This window comes from Hevea brasiliensis, chromosome 17 (genome assembly GCF_030052815.1).
Source record: "Hevea brasiliensis isolate MT/VB/25A 57/8 chromosome 17, ASM3005281v1, whole genome shotgun sequence".
Classification (NCBI taxonomy): domain Eukaryota; kingdom Viridiplantae; phylum Streptophyta; class Magnoliopsida; order Malpighiales; family Euphorbiaceae; genus Hevea; species Hevea brasiliensis.
The window spans coordinates 10,380,028-10,389,575 of NC_079509.1; positions in this window are offsets into that span (position 1 = coordinate 10,380,028).

Sequence of the window (9,548 nt, forward strand, 5' to 3'; positions counted from 1 at the left end):
TCCTTTTCTTAGTTAAACTTCTTTGGTTTCTTTGAAAATGAGCGGCACCGAGGGTCAGAGAGCTGCAAGTCCATCTTCTGTCCACGTTTCGTGGACTTCGGAAGAGGGTGATGTGATTAGATCGGGTGGTCAAACTAGCACAGCCCTCGTTCCAGTAACTGGTTCGGCTGCCAGACTGAGGCGAGGGGCATCTTTGAGGAGAGACAACTTGCCAATTGATGAGTTGCCTTCAGTCTTGAGAGAAACTGATCTTCAATCTATAAGCCAGGAGTACAATCTGCGGATTGACTCCTTTGAACTGATCAAATGCCATGACGATTATCGGGCCGACCACTTCTTTGATGAGGGCAATCTCATCATGGTGTATAAAGAGCAACTGAAGGCCGGGCTCCGTTTTCCCTTGGACGAATTTTACAAGGCCGTCCTAAAATTCCACCATGTCTCGGTAGCCCAAGTGCATCCGAACTCCTGACAGACTCTAATAGCCTTCCAAGGCCTCTGCTGAGCTAAGGGACTGGAACCCACGGCCAAAGTCTTTGCCGAGCTACATAGGCTCGCCCGAAGGAAGGATGATGAGTTCTGGTTCTTCCAAGCTAAGCCCCATTGTTCTCTCTTTACCGATCTCCCTTCTTCATTGAAGAATTGGAAGAATCGGTTCTTCATTTTGAGGGGCAAGATTCAGAACGGCTTTGAGGGCATCCCACGGGGTTGGCAACATCTGGTCGCTCTGATCCCAAAAACATTACCTTAAATAAGGATGAAGACGCCGTGGTGAAAGAGTTAAAGTCTCAGGCGTCCACTCAAAAATTCTCTTGCTTAGACGCGGTGATGGCCGATTTGAAGTATTGGATGATGCGACTGATCACTGAAGAAGAATACGAGCTTCAGCTCTCTGACCTCGACCTTGGTACTACCCATATCTCTAGTCTTTGAATCTTAGCGAACTCACTGACTTCTTTTTTGTGTAGGTATGGCGGGCGGTAATGCTTCCAAGGAGAGTCACAAACGAAAGAGGGAGTTCTTCAGAAAAGTGAGGGCGATGAAGGGGGCCACCACTGCCGATGCTCAGACCCCTCGTCGTGAATCAATAGAGGTGCCGAGCTCTTCTCCCCAATCTCAGGAACAACTGATCCCTGAGATAGAGGTTATCACCCCGGCTCCTCAACAAACCGAGCTTCCACCCCCCCTCCTCCTCCGACCTCTCCAATGTAGAAGGTGTAACACCCCTATTGGTATAGCCTGGTATATTTCACTGTTCCGGTGACCGGTGTCGGTCCGGACAATTAATGGGATTAGGGCCACACTTAAGACAATTTGAGAAACCATAAACAAAAATAATTAGTAATGTTTAATTAGTTAACTATAAATAAGAAAAACAGAACATAAGAGGTTAAACGAGCCGAGAGTCACAGCGATGAGTGACCTCCTCGAACGATCAAGTCATTTTAAACTCAAATTTCGAACCGTAAAAAGTGACGCTGCGGTCCTTAGGACCCTTATGGACACAATGGAAAAGAGAAAATCACGAAAAAGAACTGTTAAGTCAGTCAAATAATTAGGTCAGGGAGCCGAAAGAAATATGAAATTATTTGCAAACCGGGATGAACCGGCAAGGGGTGATTTGGTCAATTGACCCCGAGAGCTGACTCCTGACCTAACTGTCAAATAAAATAGGAGAAAAGAAAATTTCGGAATCGAGAATTAAATTAAAGAACTAATAGAAAAAATAATAAATAGAAAAAAAAAGAGAAAGAAGATGGAAAAGTCAAAGTTGATGACATCATGAATGATGTCATAAACAAATTAATTAAGTGAATTATTTAATTGGACTTTTTGTGGTCTTCCATACACTAAAATAAATAAAGAAAAGAAATGAAAAAAAAAATCAATTTTGGTCTTCTTTCTTCCCTTTTGCCGTCCCATTCCTCTCTTCCCACTCCTTCACCATATTTCACCATTGTTAAGGGAATAAAAGCTTGAATTTCCCTATCTTAACCTATAAATTCACAAAGTCTCCACACAAAAATTTCTCCTTACATGTTGAGAGAGCATTAGAGAGTAAAAAAAAGAAGAAAGACTTGAAGAAAGGGGAGCCTAAAAATCCTCCAAGCAAGGTTAGTATATTAAACTCCTTACTTTCCATTTTAAATGCATAATTAGTGGTTGAAAGTGAGCTTAGAACTTGATTAAATGAAATAAAAACATGGGAGAAGGACCAAACTGAAATTTAGGCAGCTTGAGAGGAGTATGATTTACATGAATTTGATGCATTAGAATAAGTTTAAAAGCTTTGATTAGTGAATGGTTAAGGTTAAGTGCACTAGTTGTGATTTAATGCATGAGATGGAAGAGCTAGGGTTTAAATGTTAGGGTTTTGAGGCAAAAATTTGGAGAAGTGCATAAATGGAGTGTTGAACCTATTGTGAAGTGAAATAATGGTCAATTATGACCAAATAAGTTGTGTGGGAATGGTAGAAAATTAAGCCAAATTCGTAGGTCAGCATGACCAAACCTACTTTGAAGGACCAAAACTCAAATTTTACAAGCCTAATGGATATGCCACCAATTGGAGATGAAAATAGACATAAAAGAGCACAATTTTCATTAAGGAACCATGGCAAAAAACTGACCAAAACTTGGTGAAACAATTGACCAAAGTGAATTGATAGCAGGCTGCCCCTGCACCAAACTGACCAAATGAACAGTAACTGTTCATTTGGTCATAACTCGAGCTAGGTAGATCAAATTGATCTGAAATTTTAACTATAATTAGATAAGATATAGATCTAAAACTTTCATGAAGGACACCAATCCAAATTATGTCATTAACCTAATCAAATCATTGAGCAAAGTGAAATTTACTGTACTGAGATTTCTAGAATTTCCATTTGAGCAGCAATGTTTGGATGGCTATAACTCCCTCTAGAAAACTCGGATTTAGGCGATTCTTGAACCAATGGAAACCTAAGACATAGTAGAACATTTCATATGAAGAAAGTTAGACCAAATTATGAACTTAACTTAATCAAATTACTGACCAAAGTTGGACCAAAATCTGCCAGAACCCAAAAATGCAGTATGAACAGTGCACGTGAACAGTAAACTTATTTTGGCCATAACTTGAGCTACAAAACTCCGATTGAGGTGATCCAAAAATGAGAATACACTTAAGACAATAAGGAACATTTTCTATGAAGGAAGTTTTGTCAAATTCCAACAGTAGACTGACCAATGAAACAGTGCAACTTCGGAGAACCAAAACCGAAAATTGGCAATTTTGCCAAAATGACCTAAGCTTTAAACAAATGACCAAAACCAACAAGTTTGGTGACCAAAATGTGGTATGTGGGTGAAGTTGGAGTTCCCATACCTATTAAGCCTTAGAAAGTCAATAATTTGACTTGAATAGTGCAGTGAATAGTAACTCGAAACACAAAAATTTCGAGAACGTCGAATTTAACACGTTAGAGCTAGGTAAATGTGAAGTTAAGTTTATTTTGGATTTATTTTAAGTTTTAGTACTGAAACATTGGAAAATTTCGTGTTTCAGTGGAAAAGAATACCGGGACAGAACCCGAAAAGTCGAGTCAAGGCCAACAGGCTACTCGTTTGAGGTTTGTGCACAACATATACTTTTATAATCATCTTTTGCATATCGTTTTGATTAATATGAAATATCGGATTATGGCATTCTTGTGATGTTTGATCTAAATTGTTAAAAGTTATTATGTATATTTGAAAAGATAATGTTTAGCAAATTGTTAAGATAAGTTTTGAAACTACAGTGTCGTGACTACATATTTGAACACCTCACTAGCACGACTAGTGGGGGTAATTAGTTTTGAATTTTGATTCCTTCTCTGGAGAAGTGTTGAGGTGTGCCAGTAGAAGAGGATGAGAATGGATATCCATATATTTGAGCTAGCTAGCCTTGTGATATGATTTCTCTTTAGCCTCTGGCTATTGAGATTCTATTTGTTTCGAATGGCATGATCTAACTGTGGGTTTTATGAAATGTGTTTTGATACTTTGAAATGAACTTGGTTTGCATTAAAATCTCATAATTCATGTTTTGTGTTTAATGCTCATGTTTAGTCAAATTTTTGAATAAACGTGATTTTTTTTTTTGCATAAAGATTATTTTAGTATGTTGTGTACCACTGAGTCCTAGTACTCAGCGATAGCTTTTATTGCTGTCGCAGATACAGAGACTAGAGAAGCAGCAGATCGAGTCGAGGTGTGAGAAGCTACCAGCCTAAAGTTTTCGGGTATAATTTATACCCTAGCTGTAAATACTTCTTTTGATGTATATATTGCACATAAATGTATGGACATGTAAAAATGGGTCTTGAGCAGCTTGTACACAAATTTGTATGAAGTTTGTAATAAAGTTTAGTTTGTGTTTCTTTTGATATAAATTTGTAAGGTTGTGTATAAATTATTTTATTTTTAATGAAATATGAATGATATTGATTGACAGTATTTTGAGAATTATTGAACTTGTAAATTTTGAGAAATTGATTGAGTTTGATTGTGAAACCGAAGTAGTGGTTGAGAAAAACTTTTAGAAGTGCTTTTTACAGGTATTTGAAGAACGGTTTTCTCAAAATACAGAGGAAACTCTGTCAAAATTTCTATAGAATTTGCGGAAAACTAAAATGGACCAAAAATATTAACTAGTTTTAATTTTAACTAAATGTTTTAAATGCCTATTAGAAAATGCTCACCACTTATCAAAAATAAGAAAATTGTTTTAAAATCCCTTGTAGGGTACTTAATGAGTTATCGGTAGGTGAAGTTCGGTAATTCATTAGGTATTCTATGGGATCATGTTATGCCTTACAGAGGGGTAAGGTGTGACAGAAGGGGAGTCTTCCGGTCCCACGGTCAGGACACTTTCCCAGGGCGCACAACTTCTGATCCAATCATTGGAAAGGAACTGCTCTACTAGGGGGAATCCTGGCCTGGCCAAAGTCATGGGAGCTTCCATTTGCTTTCAAGAAGATCGGAACAGATTAACAGAGGAGAGCTTTGATGATATCTTAGCTCAGACAATGAGCTTAGGCTTAGAAGCCATTGCAAACCAGCATATACTCAGAGAGAAAGCCCACGGCTTGAAGAAAGAGATCCTTAAGGCGGTCTAAGATGCCTCTGCTGCACAAGCTCAGCTCTCCTCTGCTAACGAGTACATCGCCAGAATGGAGGATCAGATGAAGCGTTATGAGGAGAGGATTATTGAAGTGGAACAAGAACTTGAAGACTCTCGAGCTGGTTGGTCTACCGATCTCGCTCGTTATGTTGAAGACCTTCGGGCGAAGGAGGAAAAGCTCTAAGCCAAGGATGAAGAGCTTCAAGCTAAGGAAGAGGAGAGCACTACGAAGGAAGCCGGGGCTTATGTGAACGCCCATAACGACCTTATGGCCGAGCTGAAGAAACGGTATCCTAAAGAAGACTTCTCCTGGATGAACGAGCTTGCCCCAGAGGCCGAAGACGAGAGCGACGAGGAGCCCGAGAGAGAGAGAGGAAATGAGAGAGATGATGATGTATTTAGAGAACAGACTGGGAGAGACCCTCCAGCCAAATGACTTGTAAATTTTTATTTTGAAATGAAATGAAGTTCTCTCTTTTGTTCAATTTCTTGATGAGATCGGAAAGCGTCCCAATTGTATGAGTACTTGATTGTTTGAACGTATTAGAACATCAAACTTAAAAGCAACTATTAGTCCAAGTATAAGAGGTCGGAAAAACATTGTAAGCATGAGATCGGACTATGCTACGACCAAACACCGGGTATAACTTTAGGACATTAGAATTGGAAAGACTTGACTCGAATTCTTAAGATCGGAATCATCATTAAATCGGACAGAAACCTTAGCTTTATTTTAAGGAATATCTAGGACATACAAGTAAGGAACCTGATTCTAGCATTAGCTAAACAACTTTCCACAATATTTATAAAGAGAGAGATCGGGAAGTAAGACTGGAGGGTATGGAGACCTGAAATTGGTTCGAACCTCTCTGATAAGAGATCAGAAAACAATTTATTAAGTGCAGGATCGGTTTATTTCACGATTGAGCAATCGATGTGTTTGGAAAAGTCATTTGTTGATCGAAGGACGTCGGCTGGGAGTCAATTTAAAGTCCCTTGACCTCGGTGATCGGCCAAAATATAGTGTCGACAATGGTTTTAGAGTCGCTTGCTTGCCGTGAAGTTGCTTTCTTGGCTAAAAACAAATCCTTTCATCTTGTTTGTTTGGAAGGTGATGCTCAATTAGTGATCCAAGCTATTAAGGGTGGTATTATTCTTAGTGATCTTCTTGATATCTTTAATGATATTGCCATTTTATCATCTGAACTCTTTGATATTACTTTTAATTGTATTCCTAGAGCTTGTAATAGTGCTGCTTATAATCTTGCTAAGAAGATGCTTCATGATGATTCTTTTGCTTGTAATTCTTTTGCTTGTAATCCTTTAGAACAAACTAATTTTGTATTTTTCTTTTTAAATCAACAGATATCTCATTTCTAGTTGGTAAAAAAAAAAAAAAAAAAAAGAAATTGCAATATATACGAAACTGCAACTGTGATCAATATGTCGGTGCTTAAGATGGCCTTCATGCATGCCATTCTGTATACGGGTTAAATGTACTCGGACCCATTAAGCCATAACCCCTTTAATGCACTTCTGTTCACAAATTAAATGTAATACGACCCATAACGTCTAAGACATGATCTTCATGGCGCCAATCCAGTCTGTGGCATCATTTTCTTGTTCAATTTTGCTGTTTATGAACAGTATATATGTACGTAGATATACAAATTAGGCTGTACCATTCTTATTTAAAAAAAAAAAAAAAACAGTGTACCATTTGATATTAATTAGGCGTCACCAAAATTGAATTAATCAAAATAGTACCTCTGCATTATTATGCTATTTAATTTGAAATTACATAAATAAAGATATTTTTGAAAGACTTAGAGCAAAATTATAGAACAATAAAACGAGTGACTACTCTCCTATGATTATTTTATTTTTTAATTATTAGATTAAATTTTAATAAATTAAATTTAATTTATAAAAAAAAAATAAACAATTAAGGCACGTACATGTGAGTAATGACTAGCACTCCATCAATGGATAGGAATTATAATCTCATTAATTAGTGATTAAAACAGTTGATAATGGGAAAGATATTGGAGTGATTTTCGAAATCTCCATTGATGTAATTAAGTTAGGTGGCAATATGTAATGAGGCTTCGATATTTTTTTTTTGGTCATAATAAATTGAATTATGTTATTTGTGAACAACTTTCGTCTATTTTACTTTTGTGGCTTCCAAATTCCATCCTATTAATTAATAGAAGCAACAACCTATTCCTGTGTTCCATCAACCAATGGTTTATAAGCTTTACATTATTATTATTTTCTTTTATGTTCCATTACGAAAATTTCTTTTATAGATTTTCATATATTGTATTAATTTTTTATGAGAAAATATTAAAATTTTTAATAAAAATAGATGATTGTTAATATGGTATATAAATAGAACAACAAAAATATCGAGATTAAAAAAAAAAGACTTGTTTAACGTTGAAAGTAAAAAGAGTAAAGATGATCTCAAAAGGATCGAGAAAAGAATTAAAGAATCAAATTTAAAGACGAAAAAGGAAGATGAGAAAAAGATAAAAAAAAAAGAAAGTGTAAAATTCTCTCGCTCAGGGAATATTTAAAAATGTCGGCAAAATCTAACTGTTTTAATTTTTAATTAATAACTCCAACTGATCAACTAATTAATGATAAAACTAATCAATTAATGAAGAAGGATTAATAAACCCAATGAAAGGCTATAATAAAGATTTAATATTGAAGTTACTCTTATTTTTGTGGGATTTAATGGAAACATAATAGGTGATTATAACTAATGAAGGACATGCAAAAATTCAAATCGGAGACTTTTCCTTTTTGTTTTATATATACTTTTTAAGATGTGATAATACCAACCAAGCTAGTTATTGATTGGTTGAAGTTACTCTTATTGGTCATTATTATTTTATTAGAGGTATCTTACTTAGTTGCCCAAATAACAAAAAAAAAAAAAAGAAAAAAGAAAAATATAGATTAAATAAACATCTAAATTAGAAAATAAAATTAAATGTCCCAAATAAAAATAATTAACTTATCACTTTTAAATATTAAACAACTAGTAAAAAAAAGGGCAACAAATGAATACAGATAACAAACAGAAATGGATAACTAAACTAACAAGATTATACAGAGAAATTGCGAAACTCAGCTTTGACTATTTATGCTTGGGAGTCACCATTCCTTTCCTTAATTAAATATGAAATCTTCCACGTTGTTTTGTCCAGTACCATACAGGTAACCATCTGTGCCACGTGTGCAATTCCAATGGAAGGTGATGGATCCCACATGAGCTGCTATGTGGGCTCTATGTAGTTTGACTATTTTGGGGAGTTTCTTAATTACGAGCCTTGATTCATTGAAAAATGAAGGCCCATTTGATTAGAGGGCGCACCTATTAATTTAGTGACACCAAATAAAATGCAAGTTGTAACCAATGTCAATGTTGCGTCTTTTTCCGTTGAATTTTCACATGCTAATGCGTTGATTATTTAAGAAAATTCAATAATTATAGTCCTCCAAAACTATTACAAGCAAACACAAATATTTATTATGATGTATCTTTTCTTTATATACATAATTATGATGTCTATATAACTATATAAAAATACTACACAGCTCAAATTGAGCTAGTTCAAAATGGCATATTGATAATTAAATTGAAATTTATTATCATTTTACTCTTTTAATATATGAGTCATTTATGGTGATTTATGAGCCATTTAGCTCATTTATTAGCCACTTGATTATAAAATCTCTTCATTTAATACCTACTCACCAAACAACATTTTTCAATGTCAAATTAAGATGCTAGCAGCTATTGAAACTCTAAAAATTAAAGCTATGAGAAACATATAAATTTAGAGATATTGTATACTATAAGTTATTACATATAATATATTTATTATAAAATAAGATATATTGATTTTTAATGATAAGTTATACTATAAGTTATATTTATTTTTTTTAACTTGAAATATGATATAAATTTGATATATATTAATTGAAATGAAGTAACTAGCATTTCAAAAATGAAATTAAATATTATAACAATAAATATTGATATTAAAATTGGTCTGAAATTTGATAGTAGTATTAGAGTGATAATGATGGCGGTGGTTGATTAGTGTAGGTAGGGTGACGGTCAAACTAGTTATATTTATATTTTTTCAGTATATAAAATATTAAAATATGATATAAATTTTACTCTATATATATATATATATATATATATATATATATATATATATATATATATATATTTTAAATTATATATACTCCATAAACACTCAAATCACCACGATTTACAATCACAACTATTATCGTTATTTAAATCATTTACTTACAAATTATATGGATATAGATAAATATAAATGTAAAAATAAATATTATTTGACATAATATA